Source organism: Chinchilla lanigera, unplaced genomic scaffold (genome assembly GCF_000276665.1).
Source record: "Chinchilla lanigera isolate Chin_1 unplaced genomic scaffold, ChiLan1.0 scaffold00046, whole genome shotgun sequence".
NCBI lineage: Eukaryota > Metazoa > Chordata > Mammalia > Rodentia > Chinchillidae > Chinchilla > Chinchilla lanigera.
In genome coordinates, this window is record NW_004955447.1 from 18,987,799 (window position 1) to 19,013,779 (window position 25,981).

The window sequence follows — 25,981 nt, forward strand, 5'->3', positions numbered from 1 at the left end:
AATTTTGTTTTCTATCAGCACGTGTGATAGAAGTTAGTAACACTTATTAAGGATGCTTGCTATATGTCAAACACTATTTTGGTATTTTTCATCTTCTACATTTAACTCTTAGGGTATCCCTAAGAGATTTTAATATCCTTGTTGTGGAAGTGAGGAAACAGGCACAGGAATTAAGTGCCTTAATAATTTGAACTCTTTCAGAGTTGATTTGCTTTTAGATATAATTTTTTATCTCTAAGAATTAGAATGATACTATAGCTATTGCTTTATTTTCCTCTTTGTAGTTAAAAGGGCTTTATACGGTATATTGTCAAGAAACAGTTTTGTTTTTGGTTTTTTGAGACAGGGTCTTGCTGTGTAATTCAGGCTGGCCTTGAACTCACTACGTCATCTGGGCTGGGCTGGCCTTGAACACACACAGCGATCCTTCTCTGCTGCAGCCTCTCAAGTGCTGCGATAACAAGCGTGTGCCACCTCCAGCCCTAAGAATTGATGGATAACATTTCATTACGAATGCATCATATTTTTTTCCAACTGGCTCTTTGTTTTTGTTCTTTGCCTTTTACTGAAATATTCGTCTCACAGATACAACAGTACAGTTAAACATCTTTGCATATAAATCTGAGCATTTCTGATTGTCTTTCTAAAATTAGCTCAGAGAAGTGGCATTATTCATTGAAAGATTATAAACATTTTAAAGGCTTTTGATACAAGTTTTGAGGCTGCAGGTGGTGTATCATCATTCTTCCTTAAATTCAAAGAAACTGCTTTGGATTGTTAAGTTTGGGCTCGCATGTGTTTAGGGATGGGTGACTGCAGATTTAGAAATAGGTCATCTAAATCATGAGTGGGTATTTGTGCTTTCATACTTTCTTATAAAAATCAGGTTTCTCTAACCTTGCTGAGAAAAAGGAGCACAAACTCTGGAGATTAAATTGTGGCTATTTACTTGCTTTATGACATTAGTAACTACTTTCTTCTTTTTTGACTTGAAAATTTGGGTTAGCCTAAAAACACTTTCATTGAAAATTGTTTAAAATATATAAAATTTGCTATTAAATTATATCAGCCGGGGATGTAGCTCAGTGGCATAAGCACTTGCCTGGTAAGTCTGAGGTCATGAGTTCAACTCCTGGTACCAAAAAATAAATAAATAAATAAAAATTATATATATTTTCCCTTATTTTGATCTTATTGGATGTCTAGATCATAATTAGGTAGAATAGTTTTCATTGTATAATTTTTTTAAACTTATAGACAAATGATATGTGGTGTTGATTAGAAACTTTTAGGACCCTTGAAAGTGTTTCAGATGCTGGATTTTTAAATAAAAAAGACATTTTTAAAATGGGTCACCTTACTGTTTTGTGACAAACAGGAACCAAAAATTGTTGGTTAATTCATTGATACTACCTGTTAAATAATTGAGGTGTTATTGTGTGTTTCTCTGGAACATATCTTCTTCCAGAGTCTGTGGGTAACTTCTACAAAGACTGTAATGATAGATTTGGAATGGAAGAGGGCATTTTAACTTATGGGGTTCCAGTGAATAATTTATAATACCAGAAAGAGAAAGTGTCATTATTCAGCTAGGAAAGAGCTTAGAGCCAGTTATTTTGGAAAGCTCAAGATTGATAAAGGATAATTTGACAGTGCAGAAATTTCTGAGAGCTATGAATGGAATAAATTTTTAAAGTCTATTGGAATTTGAAGGTTGTGCTGCTATCTACTGTGAGTAGAAGAAGTAGAAAGTAAGTAAAAGGATATCCATCAAGAAGTTTTAATTCATAATTAATGATTGATTAGAAATGTTTCTCGGGGCTGGGGATTTAGCTCAGCGGCAAAAGCGCCTGCCTGGCAAGCGCAAGGTCATGAGTTCGGTTCCCGGTACCGGAGAAAAACCAAAAAAAAAAAAAAAAAATGTTTCTCACTGCAGAATTAGGTTAAGTGTACGTTTTGTGAGAAAAAAATCATAATTTTTTTTAGATTTGCAAGGAAATGACCCTACAAAGCTTAAATTGCACTGGAATGTAAGCTACACAAAGCTAGGGGTTTTTGTTTTATTTACTGTTTTGTCACTGGTTCCTGACTGATAGTTCTCTTCAATGGGTATTTGTTGAATGTATAATTTTATAAATTTATCTGGGGTATAGTTAGGGTAATAGATTTTTGGAAGTTAGGGGTACACTGCAGATTTCAGACATGGAGGTACAGCCCAGCTTGATGCCTTGCTGGGTTATTCTGTGTTTATCCCGAAATGTTTTCCTGACATTTAAGTGTATGTGAGGAGGCAGAGTGAACAGCATTCAGATGGAACATTTTTGGACCAAGTTCATTTTTTCTGTACCAGTGTAGAAATATAGTAGGAAAATTACTCTAGGAATACATGCTCTTCCATAATGAAACGTTTACGGAAAACTCCCTCCCTGTAATTGTGAATGGAAAATTTCTGGATTGCTTTCTTTAGATCAAGTAGTATGACAGTAACTGCTATTCTTGATGAAAATGTAAAATCAACAAAATGTTGACAAATTTACCTGCGGAGAACGTTGCTTTGTCAGCAGGAGATGTAGATTCCTGTAGTGGAGCCCAATTATTCTAGCTCAGTATCATTACACAGCATTTTTAGCAGGTCATGTAATATACTTTGTGATTACATTAGTCAGCATAATGTGTGTCCCTATTCTTTCACATTGAAATTTAGGAGAATGTTACAGACTAAAAGAAGATTAAACTATAAATCCACTTTGAAAATTATAAAACTTACTGTACTTCTAAAATAATTAAAGAAAAAGTGAATTACTTGAAGGTTGAAGTGTGAGACAAACATTATTAGTTTTAAAATCATGAATTTTCTTCGGTAATTTCAGAGATAACCATAAATTATTTATCTTATCTGGATTATAAATTATTATCTTATCTGGATTTTACCAGTCTGACTAAAAAATTTGCATTATTGCTTATAGTCTATACTTGATTTTTTTTTACATGTGATTATTTGTGAGTATATTTTTCATATGTATACAATTGCTGATAGATTAAAAAATTACTGTGTTTTGTGGTTTCCATAATTATTTTGGTATCCCAGATAGGTATGATTTGTTTTTTCTTTATTTTTTTCTTTTTGAGACACGGTCTTGATATGTAGTTCTTCAGGCTGGTCTTCAGCTCACTATGTAGCCCAGGCTGACCTTGAATTCACCATAATCCTCCTGCCCCAGCCTCTTGAGTGCTGGGATTACAGACATGTGCCACCATGGCCAGTTAGGTTTTGTGATCCTTTTAAGTATATTTGAAAACTGTTGTACAACCTGATGTGGTGACAGAAGCCTGCAGTACCAGCACTTGGAAGACTGAAGAAGAGGGATCTTCAGTTGAGATCCTGTCTTAAAAAAAAATCTGTTGCATTTTTCTTGTCAAAGGCTGTCAGGAATTTACACTGATTTGGCTTTTATGTAATTTTAGGAGGCTCTGCAAAATTACCAAATACTTTCAGTAGAAGAGCAGAAATTGGCCATCATAAATTCCATGTCTTGCAATGTAGTTTCTCTTTTTAGTTGGAATATGATGAATTTCAAGGTTACCACCCACTTAGGTATTCAAATATAATATGTAATACATTTTGAACTCTATAAAGTTTCAGTTGGGACTTTTGAAATAATTTTCCCTAATCCTTTTATCCTTAGGTACTCCTTTTATAATATCCTGTGGAAATATTATCATTCCCACCAATTTTTCTCTCAAAACTCAATGAGCAGGGCCTCCAGTGCTTTATGAACTAGACTTTTTATTAATTATGTGATAATTAAGTTCTTTAATGTTGAGTACAAATCTGTCTTGTGCTAGTCACCGTAACTTTCTTGTTTTCAAATTCTGAAGTATTCCAAGCATACAGACAAGTATTGAGAATATTATAATGAACACTACTGATAACATTTCTTGTATTTGTATATCAGTGTATTTCAAAAACACATGCATCTAATGTCTTACTAAAATTAAAATAATTAAATTTATGGTGCTTCTCTTTAATTATTCTAAAAATTCTTTACAAAAAAGGAAATGACATTACTGTATGTTACCTGAATGCTCATCCAACTTTCTCTTTTACATCCTGGGCTAAAGTAAAACCGGACCCTCATTTACTCTCAGGTCCTCCCAAGCCCCAGAGTTGGGCCTCTGTTCTCTTTCTTTATTGCACACAAAATCGTGATCATTACTAAGCAGGTGAAAAGACTTTGGGCTTCAAATCTTCTGCTGTCTGACTGTTCACATTTTTCTTTTTAGTGTTGTCAGATGCCAGCAGATGTCCTTGTTTATTTGACCCTTTTCTTCGTAAGTTAGAATAGCATCGATCATGTGTACAACATGACCACATAGAGTCAACCTGACTTTTACTTAACCAGCTCAAAAGTAGGATGATAAAAGTAGTTGTGTTCTCCAAATCAGTCAACTGAAATGAAAATGAAAATGAATGCCCCTCATGTTAAATCAAATGTATGAAGAGAAGATTAAAAAATGATTGACATTCAAGAAAGCAGATAAAAAAAAAATCCAAAAACAAAACTCATGGAAAATAAGCAAAACTTCCTCCAAAACCCAGGTGTGCTAACAACAATTATAATCTATACAGAAAGCTACAGAAGTATAAATCAGTTATTTTCCATGGTAAACAAAAGACATAATTATTTAGTCAAAAATGAAAAGTTCCAAATAAATAGGTTGTGTATCTATCTACTCAAGAAGTTTTGGAAAATTCTGGGCAGACTCCGAGAAGTATTAAAATGAGATAGTTCTATGACAGTGTTACCAGAAGAATGAACACAGAAAACAGCAGGGCACTGGACTTGCAGTGTCTGAACAGAAGATTACTCAAGTCAGGCAACTAGTCAGTCCTTGTTGCAGTATCCCCCAGACTATTTTGAACTCTAGTGAGTGGTTTTGTTTCTTGTCCTGCCAGTATACAGTGAAGATGTTTCGGCTTGTACCTAGATGTCCCCCTAAAGCCTCATGCAGTCATGGGTGGGGCTCTTTCAGAGGTGACTGGATCTAGAGTATGTGATGCTGAGATTGATTCATCATTCAATGCTAGGATCAAGGGCACTTGAATTAAGGGTGTCAGTGCTACCTGACATGACTATCCTGGATAGGATACCAGGGATAGAAAGATCTGTGATGTCCCTCGTTTTCGTACCTTCTGCAATTCCTGTCTGCCATGCTACCCTACTTTGGAGCCAGCTGATTATGGAATGGAGCTTCTACAAACTGTAACCTAAATAAACCTTTCCTCCCTTAACTTGTGGGTGTTGGATATTTTGTCTGAGCAACAAGAAAAGTAACTAAGACAGAAGAATAGTTTAAATCTCATTAAATATTATTTAATACATGACAGTTCCTATAAGAAGTGGCATGTTCTTTGTGATATGTACTTTTTTTGCTTGTGGGGGAAAAGATTCTATGAACCTAAGATAAATATCAAAAATTTGTTAATTGATGAAAAAATATTTAATGAGGCAGTAAAAATTTAATTAAATCTGAATAATGTTGATTATGAACCAGTGCAAGTATATTAGTGTTTTGCTCATATGTACTAGATTTCTAGCTTTGAAGATTTGGCTGTACTCAGGATTTAGTTGACCAAGCCTCTGAGTAAATGAAGTATTATTTTTATATATAACTTGTCTAAAGGAATTTCATTCTTTTTTTTTTTTGCACCAGGAATTGAACTCATGACCTCAGACTTACCAGGCAAGCACCTATGCTGCTGAGCTATATCCCCGGCCCTATCTAAAGGAATTTCAAATTAAGAGTTTTTAGTACAAAGTTAATGTTTCAGAAACATTCAACAACCTTTTTTGTTGCATTGGATATTAAATTTATTAAACAGGAAAAAACTATTAAGAAAGTGGTTATGGTTTAAATATGGACAATTTGAGTTTTAATGCTACATTACTTTTCAAAAATGCCACTAACTTTAATGATAGGAAAACGTGGCATGTAAACAAGTATAGATATATACAGTAGTCCATGAACCCCTCTCAGAGTTGTTGAGAATCTGAAAAATATGCATTCCGAATAGATGGCATGAACATTACGCTTAGTAGGTAGGTGTATGAATTATATTGCAAATCTATATTTAGTGAATAAAGTAATGTTTAAATGTATTGTTGAATAAGGTATTGCTGTATGAATTCAGTCATTGGCTAGTGAAAAATATTAGAAAGAAAGGGAGAAAGATATCTATAGATTCTGAGAGAGTAAAGGGGCAGAGTTACAATTGTCTGTATGGGTTTTGTTTAGATTTGGATTGGAGCAAACCATTGAAAAGACACTTACAAGAGACTTGAGCAAATTTAAGCACTGATCGGTAGTTAATATTACAGAAAAATCAATATATTGTAGGTATTATAGTGGAATTGGCTTATGTTGAAAAAGTAAGTCTTTGTCTTAGATGCATACTGATTTAGGTAAAGATAAAATGATTCGATGTTTGGTGTTTGCTTCAGAATAATCCACAGTGTTAGGGTGTGATTTGCTATGAGTTAATTGTTGAAACTGGGAATAATGAGGTATTATACTATGTAATTTTGTATTAGCTTTAAATTTTCTGTAGGAAAAATTCAGAAGAAATGTAACACATCATTGAAAGAGTATAACTGTAGCACTAAGTGATGCTAGTATGGAGTCAGAAGTCAGGATGAATATGAGGAACACAAAGATGTACTTCCTGCAAATGTACCGGGCGTGTAAATAGTGTATTTTTTTTTTTCAGAGCTGAAGCCATTTATTTGAATCTTGGATGATTAACATCTAAATGCTGAATTCTCAAAACTGCTCAAGAGTCATACAGTCAGGATTAATGATCCACATTACCACCAAGAAGTTACTGTTTCAAGTGACACGGTAAGATTACAATAAATATTCTTAAGGCCAAGTGGTGACTAGGGCTGAAAAGATTCTTGAATGCTGTATTTTAACCTCCAGCTTCTAGTATAACTTCATGATTGTATCATAGCTATTAACTTGTTAAGAGTAGGGTTTTGTTTTGGCTTATAGTGTTCGCAGTTTTGGTCTGTGAATGATTGGCCCCACTGCTTTCGGCCTATAGTGAGGTAGCACATCATGGTGGGAGTGTGCTGGCCTGGGTCCCACAGTCCCCCTTAGGGGCATACCCCAGTGACCTAACTACTTTCCACTAGGCTCTGACTCTCAAGCTTCTACAACCTCCCAGTAGCCTCAAGCTGGTATCAAGCCTTTAACACATGAGCCTTTGTGCAGCAAGCTCAACGTTATGATAAACGGCTAATAAATATCAACACGTAAACAAATACCATAAAGTGGCTTTTTCTCCTCATAGGTTCAGCTAGTAGTGGATACAGTCTTGTCACTGGAATTCTATGCTTTCCTTCTCACCTGTGTTTCAGGGTAGATTCAGAGGAAGCAGATGCTGAAAAGTCATGTAGCATCCAGGATGTTTATTAGGGATCAACACCTATAAAGACTAAGGTGGAATACAGAGCAGTTTAGGCAGAGGAAACTGAACTACAGTACAGGTTCAACAAAACTTTGGCCAACTCTATACAGTATGGTAGCTGTGGGAGTTTATTTCCCTTCTTAAACAGTAAGATTCGTAGAGATGGAGACTCAGTTTAAGAGTCTTTGTATTTTTAACAGATCATTATAGAAGTTATTCAGCAAATATTTGTTGAGCAAAGAAAAATCTTTTGTGATCTCTCCTATAACATCTAATCTTTGCTCCCTTTGCCAGAACTCCTTCCTTTCTTTAGCTGAAAGTAGTTTTTAACAATGAGGTCAGTAGCAACATAGATGCTTGTCTAGTGTATCATGAACCATCATGAAGGCAAAGTCGCCTCCCTGATTAGCATGTTATATACCGCTGTGTTTCTGGGCTTTGTAGATAAGACCTCCAGAGGACTTGCAAACAAAAAACCTAAGATGTAAAGAACATGAGAGTCTATGCAGAGAGAGAACCTGAAAACAGTGATTACTTTTAGCCATATTAATGAGTGTAGTTCTAATGAGTTTTGGATATTAATTTTAATCCTTTTATGTCTGTGAGTTAAGAGAGCTACGCTTCTTAGAAGCATTTTTTAAAAGTCAGTGTTTCCCCCCCCATCAGATATAGTCCTGCTTGAGAGTAAGAAATGTAAATCATTCTATGGTCTCGATATTGCTGTTAACACCCATTATACTTCCTTGTTTTTTGACACCTTTTACCTAGACAGAATTTGTACTGGTTCTTTATCTCTAAAACTCGATAGTGTATTAGTGCTTTATTGTAAAGGATCTTCAAGAGAGTATTTTAAAAAATGGGTGGTATAGGGGCTGGGGATTTAGCTCAGCGGCACAGCACCTGCTTGGCAAGTGCAAGGTCGTGAGTTCGGTTCCCGGTACCAGAAAAAAAAAACAAAAAAAAGTGGTATAGGGAATAGTTTTTTGGTACCAGGAGTCAAACTCAGGACCTCAAGCTTGCCAGGCAGGCGCTGTGCTGCTGAGCTGTGTCCCTGGCCCTGTACAGAATAGTTGACTTGGTAAGTAATGTGGTAGAAGAATAATGAGCCAGACATTTACTTGTTTTTCTCTTATAATCATTTTTTCCTGATACCTACAGAGGCCATTTCTGCTTCATCTTAAGAAATGTTATGTAAATAATTTTCTTCATGTTGCATATTGTAGTAATGAGATTGTGCCTGTGTGACCATTAGGAGTATCTAGTTTTTGAAATTACGATTTAATTACGATTCCTTGCAGTGTTTGCTCCTTCTGTTCCCTTCTTCTCTTTATTTCCTTGTTGCTCACTTAGCAGCCCCACCAAAGGCAGGCAAAGGAAGGGCAACTTCAGCGCTCAGAACGCTTGGACTGTTTTGTCATAGGGTCAGTTAGTTTTGCTATTTAAAAACTTTAGTGGAATACACAGTTATTTTGAAAATAAATTATGTAATATTGACTACTACATGTACCGAATTGAAATGTTTATACTTTCAAGTCTTCAACTTTATATTCTGAGATCCACCTATTTTAATTATCTATAATTATTTTGTAATGTATGCCAGGGTTTCCAGCGTTATTATTCATAACTGTGACTGATCATAATAAAGAAACTTTGGTTTGAGCACATGAGCCTGTGTTTAAGAGTACATTGGAAAGTTTGTAATATAAAATTTTCATGTCCTTTTCATGTTCTGTAGAGTTGTTCTTGAGATCCTTAAGTAATTTTCAGAGTGATAAAAATTATCTTTTGAGTACAAGTTACTATTTCACACCTCAGTCCAAAGTAAATTTGTCTTTGTCACACTGAAGGTTTTTCAGAGTGTAAATGTTAAACTAGATGGATGCTAAACATTTTATGGTCTTATTGCTGTTAACACCCACTGTACAAGTATGTTTCTATATGGAGTGCAGTTTCCTAGTCTAGAGCTGTGTGGTTCCTTATCAGCAGGAACAGTACTTGTCCTAAAAATCAGCTTCTAAACAGCTGGCAGTTGACTTACTGGGCTTTAGCCCCACCTAAATTCACATGACGTCTCTTTGCTCTTTCACACAAATAGCATACCTTAACTTCTCATCAAGGAAGTCGGTTCAGTACCTTTCTGTGTGCTTCTGGGTCTAGGAATGTAGAACAACCTTGACATGGATTTTTTAAAGAGAGTTGTTCCTCCTATTCTTTCTGGAGATACGACTTTGGAGATTGGAGATAGTATTCAGGAAAATTCCCCAAGGTTACTTAAGATGAAGCGCTTTAGTTTGCTTTCATCAGAGAAGACAGTGGATGAACCAGCTGGAGCTGGTTTGCATCACAGTCAGGACCCACACAGACATCTGCGACGACGAGGTAAAATAAATCTGCATTGCTTTGACCCTTGCAAAAGGCATTTTAGCAAAGTGAAATTATTTTTACAAGTATGAATTGTAGTAAGTGTGAATTCTTACATTGAAAATCAGTTGAAGTATTAAGAGTGTTTAGTAAAGTTAACTATGTCGTGGCCTAAATTTTTAAATATTAAAATTGTTGGCTGGAGTTTAGAGGAAGAGCTTAAATGTGCTGTAAGTCCAGATAGAGCTGTTAAGGAAGCTGACAGTTCTGATGTCTTAGAGACACTTCGGTGGTAACTATTAGAGAACACTTGCTCGGCAGGTGGTGCAAACCTTTAACCCCAGGAGTTCAGGAGGCTGAGACAGGAGGATGATTTAGCCAGACATTGCCTCAGAAAAAGTTCCCTGGGGATGCAGTGCAGCCATCCTGGGTGTACTCTTCGGTACTTAAAAAACACCACCAACAAGAATCCTGTTATTGTTAAAGCATGCACTGTATAAATAAAAATGATTCTGAGTTTTGTCTGTCACTATAGAAACTACTTAAATTTTGTTTAAAAATATGTTCTTTGTTTTACTCTAAAGATAGAAAATAGTTGGGGCAAATTATTAAAGAGTCTTAGAGAGGCTGGGAGTGTGACTTAGGAATAAAACACTTTCTAGAGTGTGAGAAGCCTGGAGTTCAACCCCTAAAGAAACTCAAAACTAGAACATAAAGGGTCTCTGACTGTAATATAATTATTTTTTATCATAGTACTTTTGTTATAAAAAATCAAATTTACAAATACTGTAGTAACTAGCAAATATAAGTGCTGTTTTTAAATTTCTGATTAAATATTTTAAACTGTTAAAATATCCTTATGAGAATATTCTTATTCTCATGAATATTCTTTTCTTCTTTTTCTTTTTCTTTTTCTTTTTCTTTTTCTTTTTGTTTTTGTTTTGTCCTTTTGAGACAGGGTCTCACTATGCAGTTCAGGCTGACCCTGAGCTCACTTTGCAGCCCAGGGTGGTCTCAGACTCCCAACAATTCTTCTGCCTCAGCCTCCCAAGTGCTGGGATTATAGGCATGCTCCATCACACCTGGCTATGAATATTTTTATTCTTATGAATATTCATTCTCTTATTTTTAGTATAGTAACTAGCAAATATAAGTATTAAGTTTTAAAATTTTTGATTAAAAATTTTAAAATGTTAAAATAGTTTTATAAAATAGTCTTATATTTTAGGGAGTAGGTAGGTGCTCATATAAATTAGTGCAATATTTGATTTTTTGTAAACATGCAAATTTGGTTTGTATTACAACTGTTCTCTATGCATATTTTAAGTTTACATGTAAACATTCATATACACATTCTTACTGGAGTTTTAAAAATGAGGTGTAGTGTCCAAATGGCTCTGATACTTGCCTTTTCATTTGTTACAACATAAGCAGCTTTCTGTCTCATTTAAAGCATACTTCACTGTATGGATACAATGATTTATTCACTGAACTTCTATTCATGAACATTTAGAATGACTAACTTTTGATTATTAAAATATTTATGTAATTAATACTCATTTCTCTGTCACTTTATACTTCTGGATAATTGCTTCTAGTATAAATTTCTATGTACATTTAAAACTTTGATAAATAACTGCTCCCTTACCTTTAAAACAGTTCTCGTATTACCTCATATTCTTTTTAGTACTATTTTGTGTCAGTTTTCAACGTAGAGTTGTATTTATGAGCAGCAATAATTTCTGCCAGAAGTTATCAAAAATGTGGAAAATAAAGGAGGTTTTCCTCTTTTGCTTGTTTTGTTTTGTTCTTTGAGACAGTGTCTCGCTCCGTAGTTGAGGCTGGCCTTGAAGTTGCCTGGATCTTCATGCTCTCTAGGTGTGCACCGTCATGCCCAGTCAGTTTTTTAAGTTTTAAAAAGAAATCTATATTACTATATACAGTATACTGGTTTTAAAAGTTGTCTTTCTGATTTTCACTCATTTGAGTGGGGAAGTGAAGGTGAGGCTACCCCTCCACCCCAGTTAAAATCTGTGAACAGTAAGCATAGTTTTGTGTACAACAGTGTATATAGACATGAACAAAAATCTGAATATATAATAGTGCAGTTATGTTATTAAAATTTAGTGTTCCTTTCACTTTTGGTCTTGTATCATTTAGTTGTATCTCCGCCTATCTGACTAGACTAGTGTTTAAATGTAAATATGCCATGCCCATTTATATGACTCATTTATTTCTAAACTTGCTGTTTCTTTTTCTAAGATTATGTTAAACTCATTTGAATGTAGAATACCTGTTACAAAATGTAATAATTAGGTCTCTTAATTTATATTGATTTGCAAATAATGACTGAAGTTAATGACTAAGAATTTGCCTAGGTTGTATCTTTTTACTAAGCAAGGTCGAAAGAGTAAAATAAGGCAACCCTAAAGGAATCTCTTATATGTTGAAATTTCTGAGCCTGCATGTTCTTTGTGAATAACTCTTGCCCAGTTTTTCTCTTGAAAAATAAAATTTAATTTTAGGGCATGAATATAAAAATTAAAGAATATGTGGAGAGATTTTATTTTATTTTATTTTATTTCTTTATTTTTTTGGTATTGGGAATTGAACTCAGGACCTTGCACTTGCAGGCAGGTGTTTGTGCCACTGAGCTATATGCCTGGCTGAGATTTGATTTTAAAATATCTGGTCCTCTCTTATATGAAAAAGTCAAATTATAAATAAAGAAAAAAAATACAGTAAAAGATAATAAGAAGTAGGGAGATAGATTCTCTCAAAGGGGAGGGGATCAGGAGATGAAATGAGGAGGGAAGGAAGGGAAAGGAAATGACAAAAGAAATTAAGATGTGTCATGTACGTATACCAAGTCTACATAATGAATATAAATGTTATGTACTGCAGATATTTACTAATAAAATTTTAAAGTGTCTGTTCCTTAAATTTCTGCTAACTGATGAAAGCCTTCCTCTTGAATGTTGGCGTTTGATACTATACTAGTACAGTATATAAGCATAGAACCCACATGCTTCTTATAAGTAAACAGGAAGTACGGTTCATTTATGGTACTAGGGTGGAGATAATGCAGGACTTCAGCCAGAAGTCATGAAAATATGACTAGAGCAGTTCCCCTAAGGGGTGTTGTGGCTTCATTCATTTAATGAATGAAATTGAGAATATGGGGAGATTTCATGTAAATAAACAAGCGGGGGAGGGAGAGGGAGAGACTGGTACGGAACCTCATAGGCTTGTATCTGAATCAGTTTGTTCTCAACTTTTGTAATTGTTAATTCAGTATTTAAAATTTTTTCCTAAGAAGTGTTAGAGATGATTTTAAATGTAGATTAACAGTTATACTTTTGTGAGAGGTTTGTTTAAGAACAAGTTCAGCTTAGAAAATGGAGAAACTTACTTTTAACTGCAGCATTATTTAGGAATGCTTATGATTTTTTTAGCAAAAATATATGCAAACCTAATGTATTAGCCAAGGGGGTCAATTTAAAGAACATTTTGAGGATTCCTTTTGGTTTTGAACTTTCCTTAATTTTTTTTGGTACTGGGAATCAAACTCAGGGTCTTGGACTTGCCAGGCAGTGCATTTGTGCTGCTGAGCTATATCCCCAGCCCTCTTTAAATGTTAAGTAGCTTAATGTTTAAAAATTTTTGTAGACATTCTCAAACAAGCCACTGGATTTACCAGTATTCTCTATTTCTTTGCAACATCGATGGATGCATGCCTTGTAGTCTACTACACACAGCTGGACTCGCAGCCACTGTCTCTCCCATCAGGTTGGGTTGTGGGCCTCCTCAGAGTTGGCTGTATTTTTAACTAAACCTGTTTATGCTAATTATATGTGTTATTATGATTATGTAATTGAATTATATGTTACATAATTTGGTGCAGTATAAGATGAAAAGAAAGAGTTGTTTTGGTGTAAAAAAAGTTGAGTGGTTTGGTTAGATTCCATAAAGATGAATTCCTTAAAAAACTGTGTTTGAATTAAACATAGGTCAGAGAAATGTGCAAGATTGGAAAGATTTCACCCTGGGATACCTTCTGGAACTAAAAATCATAGCTGATATATATGGGTTTGTTTAGGCAAGAGAGACAGGGATACTGAACAAATCCCCATTAAAAGACAAGGCCTTGGCACTGTATCAAAATGGTGGTGATTACACGTAAATTTTATTTATGAACTTAAAGCTTGACAGACCTCTTGATCTTTTTCTTGTGATTCCTACTTGAATGGAGACTTTAAATGAAATGATTAGAGAACAGTTGTACTTTAGAATGAAGGCACTTTATTGTATGTAACTGTATAATATTGCAATATTGTGAAATTAGTAAATCATTTATTTGCCTTGCTACTTCCTTAATGTTAGAACAGTCACACAGTGTGTTAGGTAATCTTGTTCATGAGGTGCTTAAATGCCCAGGGACCGGGGATGCAGCTTGGTGGTAGCAGTGGTAGAGCCCTTCCCTAGGGTGTGCAAGACCCTGGGTTCTACCCCCAGCGTTCAGTGAAGAAAAAGAAGACCAGCCAGGCGTGGTGGTGGCACATACCTGTAACCCTGGCACTTGGGAGGCTGAAGCAGAAGGAACACTTGAATTGTAGGCCAGCCTGGGCTACATAGTGAGATCAAGGCCAGTCTAAACTATACAGTGAGACCCTGTCTCAAAAAACAAAACCAAAATAGACGGATTTCACAGATAAATATTAGTAGAATTAGAACATCAGATATTTATCTTCAGGCATAAAAATTTGTGGGGAAAATGCCCTTTTCTTATTAAGAATGTACTGCAGTATTATTTTCTTACTATTGGAGAACAGCAGATGATAGAAACATCCTAATAATCAGGTGTGTGTTTCTTCAGATTTCTGCTGTGACAGCTGCAGAGTCATTATAACTCCAGGATTGGGTAATTGTTCATTCTGTTTAGAGTCAAGCATAAGTGTTAATATGACAAAAACATATTAGGACGTTGATTCTTATGATCCACCAGGAACAGTGACATGTTGAACAGAGTAAGTGTGTGTGTCGATATTTAGGGTGAAAAACGGATGAGCAACTTCCATGTTCAAAGGGGCACTGCTGTCTTTTTTGTTTTACTAATAACTAAAATGATAACATTTGTCTGTTATTTAGTGCATGCCAGACCTCTTTCCCTTGTGAAATTACAACATCAGCGGAACATGGAATTGCTGTTTTCAATGTGTTTCATGGTTTGACATATAATAGTTGCTTAGCAAATAAAGGTTAAATTTGTGAATGTTGCATAAGTCTCTTTACACAAGCCTGTGAGATAAGTTGTTATTCAAAATTTTAGAAGTTCAAGGAAGCATAAGCCAATGATTTTTTTTTTTTTTTGGTTTTTTTCCGGTACTGGGAATTGAACTCACGACCTTGCGCTTGCCAGGCAGGCACTGTGCCGCTGAGCTAAATCCCCAGGCCCCAATAAGCCAATGATTAGAGATTTCTTTTAAAACCAAATGGTATAGCTATGCCGTTATTTGAAAGTCAAGCTTTTGTTCCTTCTGCTTTATCTCATTATAGCGTTGTTTGATGTTTTTGAATCTTTAAGTATAATTTTAAAGAAGAATTCTACCTAGTTTTTTGTTGTTGTTGTTGTTGTTGTTTTTGTTTTTTTTTTTTTAGAGACCATATCCCATTTTGGCTACTTCCATTTTAACTACTCTATATATTTCAATAGGAAGAAACTTTAATTTCAGTATGTATTAAGCATTACTCTTTGAGACCCTGTCTTTCACTTTAATGAATAGCTGATTTTTTTAATAACACTCTATAAGATAAGCTGATTAAGTCAATAGCTGTTTGAATGACTTTTACAAAGCCATGAGTCATGCATCTTGAGGTATTGTTTCCATTTCATTATAAAGCATTTAATGATTACATGAAATATAAATGTTTACATGATGTGTTTGTGAATCACCTTTCTGCTACTACAACAAATACCTGAGGTAGTCAACTTAAAAGGAAAAAGGTTTATTTTGCATACAGTTGTATAGGCTTTAGTCCACTTTCCTGTTGTGTTGCTTTGTGTATGTGGCAGGGGAGAATTGCTCACCTCATGGTCAGGAAGCAACACACACACACACACACACACACACACACACACACGCGCGCGCGCGCGCCACAAAAAACAGAAGAGAACTGGTCCCACAGTGTCCTTCAGTGGCACATCCCCAACAACATGAAGACCTCCCACTAGGCCCCACCTCTTAAAGGTTCTACCACCACCTAATAGTGCTATGTGCCTTTTGGAGAACCTCCCAGTTTAAAGCTGTAGCAAAAAATATACTGGTACACTGTACTTCTTGAGGTATTGAGCATAGCTGGCCAGTAGGGATGAATCAAAAGTTAGCAGTAATATTAAACATCCAAATGCTTTGGTATGGTATTTGAAAATCATCTGTTTTTCTTTCCATCCATCCATGACGGTCAGGCACTCTGTCTGTCTGTCTGTCTGCAGTACTAGGAATTGAACCCAGGCTTTTGTAGTAAGCTATATTACCAGCCCTTTTGATTTTTATTTTTAAACTTTGAGACAGGAACTTACTAAATTGCGCAGTTGCCCGTGCTGGGCTCGAATTTGTGATCATCTTCCTTCTGCCTCCTAGAATGTTGTCTATATTTGAGTAAAGAAAGGGGACTATTCACTGTTATGAACTGGATTTTCTTAATAAGTGAGTTTTGATTTTAGTTTTGTTTTTGCAGTCATTGCTCTTACTGATTAAATTGTCTTAGTTCAAAGAGTTTTTTCTTTCATGAAAAAATAATCAAACTTTCATAATAAGAATAATAGTTATTGCAGTGGGTATCGTTATCTTCAAAGTAGTCAACTAAAATGAATAGACATTTCTCAGAAAGACAAATGGCCAGTAAGTATGTGAAAAAATACTCATTATCACTGCCATCAGAGAAATGCAAATTAAAATTACACTGAGATACCATCTGATCTCAGCAAGAATGGCTGTCATCAAAAACATCTAATAACAAATGCTGAGGAGGACATATGCACATGTGCGTGTGTCTGTGTGTAACTACTACATTGTTGGTGGGAATGTAAACTAGGACAACCACTGTGGAAATCAGTGTGAAAATAACTCAGAAAACTAGAAAAGAGCTTTTCGTTTGGTACCCCTAACACTGAGTAGAGGAATAGCATGCTGTGTCTCTTTCTTTTTGGAAGGAAATCAGATAGATAAAAAGTGATTCTCTTCATCAAAGACCCAACTCTTAATAGGAAATTTAGAGTTGTCCCTGGGAGAGAATTGAGATGAGTGTTCCTTTTGACACTTCAAATGCTCGTAGTTTTGACAAACTGAAGGACATGGAGAATCCTTTGGAATTCTAATGTGGTAAAAGGTTGTTGGGCAGGACAATGTCCCGGAAGAGCCTGAGTTCTAAATAATGGAACTTCTAGCCTGACCCACATGGGCCCTTCCACTCATCAGGTAGGTGCAGGAGGCAATGCAGGGGTTCTTCTTGCTCATACAAATGGGATTTGGAAGTGTTGGGCTTTTGTAGTGTCATGATGTAAAATAGTTTCCCTTGAGAGAGCCTTTGTAGTACTTGTCAGGCTATAATCGTTGGAGGGTAGACGTGAAGTCTTTTCAGGGTGTGTTATTTGTCCCTTCTCTGTATCTCTACATCTCCTGAGAATTCTCCTGTTGAATGAGGCTTGCCAGGAAGGCCAGTCGCCATTGTAGGAGGCAGTGAGGTGGTGAGGAAGGAGTGGACGGGGGCTGAGCTCTCCCAGTGGCTGGTTGGCTGTGTGTCCTTGGACTAAACCTCACCTGCCAATTTGAATAATGGCTTCTTTCTAATATTGTTTTCAAGATTATAAGAAAAAAAATAACAAAATTGACACATCGTTCAATAAAGAGTAGCTGAAATTACTAGAAAAACTTCTGAATTCTTGATTTGGATGTAGGTGAATCAATTGATTTAAAAATCTATCCTTGGAGCCTTCCATCATAGAGCATATTCTAGGAATTTGGATTTAGGTTTTTTAAGTACATGAGTTCAGAAAATGTAGCATGCAATAGTATAGCTACATGGCACTTCAGGGGGCTTGAATTGCGGGCATGTCTTTGATTGTCCTCATTCACAGTGTGACCTTTTTTAGGTAGCCATTTCTAAACGGTTGTGTGATTCGAAGCAGAGAATTTGTTTTGCAGTACTGGAGAGTGAATCTCAGGTCTTTGCTCTGATCTGCATCCTCAGCCATTTTTAAGAAATTATTGTTTTGAGGCAAGGTCTTGCTACTTAGGGTGGGCTGGAACTTAGAATCTGCCTGCCTCAGCTTCCCAGAGTGCTGGGGTTACAATTTTGTGCCACTATGCCTAGCTACAGAGGTTTTTTTCAAAAGTTAGTACAGCTGTATTACTTTAGCAGCTTCTCTTGACAGTTTTCATGGTTAGTTTGATTACTTCATGAGATGGTTCTTTTTACACTGTGTGCCTAGGCTACATGTTGTCTACTTTCAAAAACAGGCATTTAACTACAGGCATTCCTCATTTAACTACCTGAGCTTTTTATTCCTGCTAGTAGATCGTTAAATGAATTGGTCACTAAATGAGGAATTATATGCAGTCCATTTGTACATTACACTATTCAGAATGAAGAAATGGTCAAAGAACACTCCAACTTGATACCTTTATTTGTATCGGCATAACTCTTACATGCAGTACTGTCTTGTATAACAACTATAGTACTGTACTATGCAGTACAGTTAGCAAAATTATAGTACTATATAAACAAGGTATACTATACAAAAAAGATATTGAGGCTCTATATGCAAGATTTGTAGAACGTACTCCCCCCTGCAAAAAAAAAAAAAAAAGGTTGTAAGTCCCTGAGTTGAAGCAGTGCACTTTTGTTGTTAAACAGATAGGTTATTATCTGAGGAATAGCTGTATGGTTAGAGTTAATGTAAAGCTCTTTATTGCTGTACCTTTTAGGAAGGCCTTGTAAGAAACTTAATTGAGGTAAAGATACATTAGTATTCTTTACTAAGGGGCCTGGCATTGCTTCCTATCTGTCCCACTTACCCTGTCATTTCTGAGTTACGGGGCTGACATTTATCCAGTGTGGAATGGATAAATGGTGTGTTGGCAGTGGGTGTTAAAATAACAGTCACGTGCTACATGACAACATTGTGGTCAACGACAGATTGTACCTATGGCGGTGCTACCATAAGCTATCACCTAATGATGTCATAGCCACCATCGCTCCCGAACATATATACATCCCATGATGTCTGCACAGGGGCACAGACTCCTCATGAGGCAGCTCTCAGAATGGATCACCATTCTAAATCAGTGCAGAACTGTGCTACAGTTCCTCCAGCCGGTTGATCTTTAACCACTGCATCTATTGTGGTCAATGACAGATTGTACCTATGGCAGTGCTACCATAAGCTATCACCTAATGATATCTATTGTTCCTGATGCTTCAGTCCTCCTGCTCCTACCCATTATCCTCTTGGAATAGCCCAGATTTGTGAGCCAAAGGGCAAGACCTGCCCAGGCCCCAGATCCACTCAGAGCTTTGTGAGCTCTGCCTCTTCAGGCTCCACAGCTTCCTGGTGGCTTGCTGTTTGGAAGATCACCCCTGCTGCTTTCTCATCTAACACGCGAAAAAGAAAGCATTGAATCTAAGGTGAAGTAATTGAAACAAAAGAGAAGAAGAAAAGACTATAAGTATTAAATAAACATTAGTTAAAATTCTGAAATAATAAAAGTACATAGAGATGAATAAAACAATAGAAATACGTATATCAGGAGATATAGTAGCAGGGTGTGGTGGTACAAGCCTGTAGTCCAGTTACTCTGGAGGCTGAAGTGGAAGAATTGCTTGAGCTCAGCCATTTGAGGCCAGCCTGGGCGGCACAGTGAGACCTGGTCTCAAAAAATAAAAAGTAAAACAACCCAGAAAACAGAAAAAGAGATACTAAATAAAATGTGGTTAAAAGAACAGCAGAAGAGTTAAGTAATGCTAAATATAAGTTTAAAATGTAACTGAAAGAATCTACTAGAAAGATTAAACCAAAATAAAGTGTACTATACAGGGAATTCAGGAAGCAAAGTACCAGTCCAAGAGTGAGCTCCACCCAGGTTCAAATAGTGGCCTGGGTTGAAGCAACTATAGACAGTTACAGCTTCTAATTCTGGTGGCTCCTGAAACGGGAATTCTTCAGGAAGTGTAGAAGTCTTTTGTGTGACAGTCCTGGGGCAGATACTTTCCCTTACCCTGTCAGCCCAGTCGATCTTCTTCTTTGTCAGAAGTCTCATTTTCTCAGCCTCTGTTACTCCATTTAATATAAATGTACTGTTTCTTTTATCACCTTGTGAGTTTTTTGAGGATTGAGTTGGCCAGACTTATTTGGGTAGTCCCAGAGCTTCGCTCAGTGACAGGTGGTTGGTTAGGAAGCAGTCAGTAAATGTTGATAAAAATTTGTGTTTTCTGGCCTTTGGCCTTGTCTTTTATACGGCAGAGCAAGTTTTTACTTGTTAGCAAGCGCTGCTGTGATATTTAGCTGCCATATTTAGCCCAGTGACTTTTCCTTCAAAACCATCTAGCAAAACCAGCCTTCTGTTAGCTTCAAAACAAAACGAAATAAAACTCAAAAAGACATTACAAATTGAGCAACAATGATCTAGAGCAGAGCTCAGCACGCTTTTCTGTAAAGGGCTGGGAGGTAAATACTGTGGGCTTTGCAGACCACTAGTCTCCATCACAAGTACAGTACTCAGCTGTAGCTTTGTAGAGCAAAACAAACAGATAACGGCCCAGATCTGTGTGGTCAAAGTCAGAAGATAGTAGTGGGGTTGTGGTGGTGCACACTCGTAGCTCCTGCTACTCAGGAGGCTGAGGTAGGAAGGTTGCTTGAGCTGAGGTGTTTGAGGCCAGGCCAGCCTGAACAGCACAGCAAGACACTGGTCTCTATAATAATAATAATAATAAACCCCAGAAACCAGAAAACAAGAGATGCTAAAGAAAATGATGCCTAAGATAGAATATACAAAAGAATTTTGCCAACATCAGAGAGCTACATATAGGTAGTTTACTGGGGAAACAGACTGGAAATTTTGAAGAAGAGGTTCAGCATCAAACTTACTTGTGTTTTCCATAATTTGCCTTGGAAAAGTGTTTAATCTAGAGTCGGTATTCAATAAATGTTAATTTGATTTGAGATCCAACTATATCATTTATCCTCCTAGGGCTTCAGTTGTGTACTATAAAATATAAGAGATTATGATAAGTGACCATAAAGTCTGTATAGTTAAAAAAAAAAAAAAACCTTGTGACCCTATGACTGTTTTCCAAGGCCAGATGGCTTATTCTTTAAAGATAACAACTGTATTGTGGCTTGCCACATTTCCTTTATGCCCTCAGTATTCTTGTGCAGAGTTCTAAAGTGATTGCTTTTATTAATCATTTTGTTTTATGGACCTTTTCACAGTGGAACTCATTGTCTACTAGGCTGTAACTATGCCTTCCACCTAACCTACCCCATCCTGTCACATATATGGATACAGTACGCACTTTTATCATTTTTTAAGCATATGACTTATTGAATGTACTCATTTCTCTCTTTTCTTTTAATTAGCTATGGAGTTAACCCAGACAATCTCAGATGATTCTTTATAGATGGATGTCAGTCAAGATGAAGATTAATCCATTGCCTTTCTTTTTTCCCATTTCTTCAAGTTTGTTTTTTTAATTCTTTAACAAAGCCAGCATTCCATCATTGACTTATTTAAGCAGTAGTCCAAAATTTACATATTACAGTTGTAAATTACGCTTTATCTACATTCTTGTTCTCTCACTTGAGCTTTTTTGGTGGATGTTTGTTTCAAAAGAGTGATTTAAGGTTAAGTAGGTCCTCGCTGATCTCTTATACTATCCTCAAGAGAAAGTATAAGCTGGTATATATTTCTAGACTACTTGATGAAGAAACTTTAAAAATAACTCTAGAAAGTTCTATGTAAGACATATAAAAATGTCTTCATATTTCTTAGGCTTTTGGGTTTTCCCATTCTCTACTTTTAAATATATAAGGACACCAGACCTGATCTGAGCAAGATAAGAGATATTTCTATATTAGTATGTTTTAAAGTTATTCTTCTTAGACTTTCATGTGCTTAGGAATCACTAGGGCATCGTATTTAAAAATGAATCTAATTTACTAGGTTTAGAGTAAGGCTTTAATGAGTATTGAGATTATGAAGTTGGGCTCTTCCAGGCTGTGTTTAATGTAGTGCATGGTGACTAACTCTAACCCGCATAAGCATTTTTCTGTGTCTTCATTTGCCTGCTTAGTGGCACTGGACAGCTTCTTCATTTTCTCCAACTGTGATTTTTGTGTGTACGTTTGATTGTCTCTGCATTTTGGTGGCTTTTCTTTCCCTCCTTTAGATTCTTCCTTTTATGTCTTATGATAGCCTCTCTGAATCAACACTTGGTTTAAAAACAGGAGTTAATGCCAAAGGCACCTGTAATGATAAAAACCCCAGTTGATTGGAAATGCAGCGTACTGCTGATGCCTCAGGACAAGAGCAGAAGTGCAAGTGCTGGCTGAATGTGCTGTGAGCCCTTGCTCTGTCTGGAGCGCTTCCTGCGAAGGTGCTGACCGGGCCGTATGCCTGGCAGCCGGGGTGCAGCAGCGTCTCGGCAGGGCTGCTCACAGTGCTGCTCCCTGCTTGAAGCAGCCCTGCTGTTGGCAGTCAGTCTGCGTCCACCCTGCTCAGGTACACAGACTTTTCTTTATTTTTGTCCCCAGTAAGAATGATTAATTTTGATGCAGATCCGCTTTTCTGCTTGAAACATCTATGTAACACATGTTGACAGTGAAATTATGTTAATATTAATAATTCTAGTTTCTTCTGGGGCAAAAAGTATGGACATTGGGTGTGTTATACATATGAAAATCTTATAACTAGGGGTTTTTAAAAATTGAAATCCTAAAATGCAGATTTTTATGAGCAGGATCTTCAAAAATTATTGTTTTGAGCAATTAAAAGTTTCTGTCTAAGTTTTTAGGAGCTCAAGAATGAATTTCAAATATATTCAGAAAAGATTTTTCTTTCAATAAATAATATCTTAGTATGTTGACATGAAAGCAAATTGGTCTGGTTTGTGAGGGCAAAGAAGAACATATTAGTATAGGTTCTGGACTATTTCATTGATAGCAAAGAAAGCAATTTCTTCCTTTTTTTTTTTATTTTTTTATTTTTTTATTTTTTTTGGTTTTTCTCCGGTACCGGGAACCGAACTCACGACCTTGCGCTTGCAAGGCAGGCGCTTTGCCGCTGAGCTAAATCCCCAGCCCCGCAATTTCTTCTTAATGTGTGAAAAATAAAAAAGAATTGAAATCAAAGTTGAGAACAAGTTGGGCTATTAATAAACGCCTGTGTCAGGGACACAGCGGTAATTGTACCTTATGGCATACACAGGTGATATAACTGCTGTGTATCGACGTAGGTATCCACTCCACGTGACAGAGCATGAGTTAAATGCTTCTTTACTGGTTTATGTTGCCAATTGGGGAGTATGGTATATTGATGTAGTCTTCGGCATTTGTAAGAAACTTATTTTTATTAGAAATCTATTTATGGCTATGATTAGAAGCTTGATTTATCTTTCTAATGTGATCAGTTACTTTTGGACATGGCCTGAAACTTTTCTATTCAGAATTCAAGTTCAACTGCTTTAAAACAGATTCCACTCATAACTCAGTCATTCACTTTGTTTGCCTTTCATAGTGCTTTATGTATTTGGGTTCTCGTATCTTTGTTTTGTTTTTCATCTGTGCAGCTGAATCTGTTGATTTGTGGTTATTGTCTGCTTGCAGATACCTTCTCCCCAACCTCATGAATAACGAGGGTGCCTGGAGAGCTTTGCGTGGCTGGTGTGTGCTTGTTTCCGGCTGTGTCTGTGCCCTCTCGCCTCTTGTCCTGAAACCCCTTTGCAGAGTGATGGCAAGCCTCTCGGTGCCCAGACCGCAACCCAAGACCCACTTACTTACTGCAGAGTGCCAGCACTTCAATAAAACCTGAATACTGAGGTTTTCGTTTAGAAAAAACAACTCGTACAGTAACATCTTTTGTCTTAAAAGAAAAAAACAAGTAACGCATGTGTCATAGGTTTGCTGCCACTCTCCTGGTAGTCTGGGTTTACGTAGCCAAGACTTGCCTCCTGTCACCTATACCTGCTCTGCCACTTAGTCTCCACCGTCTTCCCAGTCTCCCAGCCTAGGGGTCACTTTTGAATAATTAAGCTTATTTCCTAATCCTGTTAGTCACTACATATATTAAGATATATCTAGTAGGGAAATTGGAATCTGTGTCCTTACCCCCACTCGTACGATCTTTTCTCTTACTGTTATCCGTGTGCTTTCTAGTCTCAGCAGTTTCCACAGTCCTTTGACTCGCACTCACTACCTGTGCCACCTGACCAAAAAGGTGGCCTTTCTGATCTCATTCATGCTCAGAACGCTTCTCTGCCATTCTTCTATCTACTTCTGTGTTTCTTGGAATCTGTGAGTATTTCAGGGTCTCTTTGAGACACCCTACACCCCAGGCAGGTGGAAGAGTCTCCAGTGGAGGACCTGTGTACTTTTACCGTGCTCAGGGAGAATTTCTTCTGTTTTCCTGTTTGAGATCAAGCATAAAGGCCCATTCATGCTTGAGAAGAGCAGTCACTGCTGAAGAGATGTTAGATTTGGTTTTGTCCCTGGAGTAGTGTGTTCTGACCACCCTATCTTAGTGGTCCCTGTGGTTTCACTTAAGGCCTTCAAAGCACTTAATCATAATTTGTAATTTTGTGCGTGCTTTTTATATAAGATCTCTCTCCCTCTCTTTCTCTGTCCCATACACACAACACATTTTTTATCTCCCATCATTGGATTCTAACCTTGCCAAAGGCATAAGGATCTATGTCGTTCACTAAGTTATCCTAGGGTGTACCCTATCTTTTGCATACTGTCTTTTGTATTTAGTGTGGTTGTTGATACGGTTGGGTTTGAATCTGTCTTGCTGTTTGTTTCCCATTTTCCCCATCTGTTTTGTTTCCTGTCCCCTTCCTTTACCTGTTTTTAGATTAACTGTATATTTTCTAATATTCTAATCTATAATAGGCTTATTATATATCTCTCTCTGAAGAGTAATTCTGGGTTTATAAAATGTTACAGCTTCTCAGTAATAGGATAACATTTTACATACAGTGTAAGAACCTGATACCTTATGTCTCTGTTCATCATCTGTGTTGTTTCTGTAGTCAGATGTTTTATTTCTATATATATATTTAATTTAAAAAATTTATTTTGGTTTTATGAAGTAGGGTCTTACTAGGTAGTCCAGGCCAGCCTTGAGCTCACTGTGTAGCCAAAGGTGGCCTCAGACCTCTGATTCTTCTACCTCAGTCTCCCTAGTGCTGGGATTACAGGGAAGCACTGCCACACTCAATTTTCTACATGTAGCATAAACTGAAAAGTACACTGTTAACCATTTTTGCTTTTGTTCATTAACCTACCTAGGTTTCTCTCATCTCTCCCTGTCTGTCTGTCTTTCTCTGTGTCTCTCTCTGTCTCTGTCTCTGTCTCTCTCTCAATGCTGGGGATTAAACCCTAGGGCCTTATGAGTGCAAGGCAAGTGCCCTACTACCAAGCTACATCCCTACACTGTAAATCAATGTTTTTGTTTTTGTTTTTAAATAAGATTGCACTATGTAGTTCAGGCTGTTCTTTAGCTATATAGCCTAGGCTGACCTCAAACTCACAGCAATCCTCCTGCCTCAGCCTCCCAAGTTCTGGGATTACAGTCATCATGTCTGGTTTGTAATTAATTTTTTGCTTCTCTCTCTCTCTCTCCCTCCCTCTCTCTCTCTCTCTCTCTCTCTCTCTCTGTGTGTGTCTCTCTCTCTCTGTCTTAGACAATGTCTCGCTGTGTAGTTGAGGCTGAGCTTGAACGCACTATGTAGCTCAGGCTGACTTCGAACTGATAGTAATCTTCCTGCCTCAGCCTCCTTAGGGCTGGGGCTGTAGAAGTGCACCACCATGCCCAGCGTTGTAAATTAACTTTTAAAGAACATTTGAAGTGAAAAATACTGGCACTCAATTTG

The 25,981-nt window shown here is 36.8% G+C and overlaps 1 protein-coding gene across 8 annotated transcripts in view; it reads left to right on the forward strand.

Moving 5' to 3' along the window:
• The window catches only part of Fryl (FRY-like), a 266,366-nt gene that overhangs the window by 71,428 nt on the left and 168,957 nt on the right, over positions 1-25,981 (forward strand). For all 8 annotated transcript variants that reach the window (XM_005392935.2, XM_005392937.2, XM_005392940.2 and 5 more), the window contains one exon: positions 6,770-6,900. The gene's annotated coding sequence lies outside the window, so the exon portion shown is untranslated. The remainder of the gene's footprint in view (positions 1-6,769; positions 6,901-25,981) is intronic.